The sequence below is a fragment of the Colobus angolensis genome, unplaced genomic scaffold (assembly GCF_000951035.1).
Source record: "Colobus angolensis palliatus isolate OR3802 unplaced genomic scaffold, Cang.pa_1.0 Scaffold28, whole genome shotgun sequence".
NCBI classification, from domain to species: Eukaryota; Metazoa; Chordata; class Mammalia; order Primates; family Cercopithecidae; genus Colobus; species Colobus angolensis.
In genome coordinates this window covers 6,591,540-6,592,907 of record NW_012116043.1, presented here as the reverse complement: position 1 = coordinate 6,592,907, position 1,368 = coordinate 6,591,540, and positions in this window count along the sequence as shown.

The window sequence follows — 1,368 nt, the reverse complement described above, 5'->3', positions numbered from 1 at the left end:
ACTCGGGAGGCTGAGTTGGGCAGATCACTAGAGGCCAGGAGTTGGAGAGCAGCCTGACCAACCTAGTGAGACCCCACTTCTACTAAAAATACAAAAATTATTTTTTTTTTTGAGACGGAGTTTCACTCTTGTTGCCCAGGCTGGAGTGCAATGGCACGATCTCGGCTCACTGCAACCTCTGTCTCCCTGGTTCAAGCGATTCTCCTGCATCAGCCTCTGGAGTAGCTGGGATTACAGGCATGCACCACCACACCCGGCTAATTTTGTCTTTTTGGTAGAGACAGGGTTTCTCCACGTTGGTCAGGCTGGTCTCGAACTCCTGACCTCAAGGTGATCAGCCTGCTTCAGCCTCCCAGTGCTGGGATTATAAGTGTGAGCCACCGTGCCCGGCCTTTTTCTTTTTGAGACTGGGTCTCGCTCTGTTACCCAGGCTGGGGTGCAGTGGTGCAATCATAGCTCAGTGCAGCCTTGACCTCCCAGGCCCAAGGAATTCTCAGACCTCAGCCTCCGGAGTAGCTGGGACCACAGGTACATGCCACCCCACCCAGCTAATCTGTACATTTTTTGTAGAAACAGGGTCTCCTTATGTTGCCCCAGGTGGTGAGAATACATTTCTATTGTTTAAACTACCCAGGTTGTGGTTATGGCAGCCCTAGCAACAAACACAGGTGGCCGGGCGCAGTGGCTCGGTGCCTGTAATCCTAGCACAAGTCGGACAGATTACTTAAGGTCATGAGTTCGAGAGCAGCCTGGCCAACATTGGAAAACCCTGCCTCTACTAAAAATAAAAAAATTAGCTGGGTGTGGTGTAATCTGGCTACTCCAGAGGCTGAGGCATGAGACTCACTTGAATCTGGGAGGTGGAGGTTGCCGTGAGCTGAGATCACAGCACTGCACTCCAGCCTAGGCGACACACACACACAACCCATAAAAATAGAAGAAGAAAGAAAGATAAAATAAAAGTAACACAGGTGTCGTTTGAAACTGAGGCCTGAATGATGAAAAAAGGCACATTGTATGAAGATTTAGAGGGAAGAAAGTTCTATGCAAGGTCAGGAAGAGAAAAAACAATGACTGGAGGGTACGGGTCCAGGGCGGTGAGATAGAAGGGACTGGAAAGCTAGGCAGGGGCAGTTCTTGCAGGACTTGGCAGAGGAGGGGACAGAACTGGATTTAATCAGCTTGGAGGCGGTTGTGTCTCTTGAGTGACAGAAACAGCTGTTAAGAATGTCACCTAGGGCCGGGCGCGGTGGCTCAAGCCTGTAATCCCAGGACTTTGGGAGGCCGAGACGGGCGGATCACGAGGTCAGGAGATCGAGACCATCCTGGCTAACACGGTGAAACCCCGTCTCTACTAAAAACTACAAA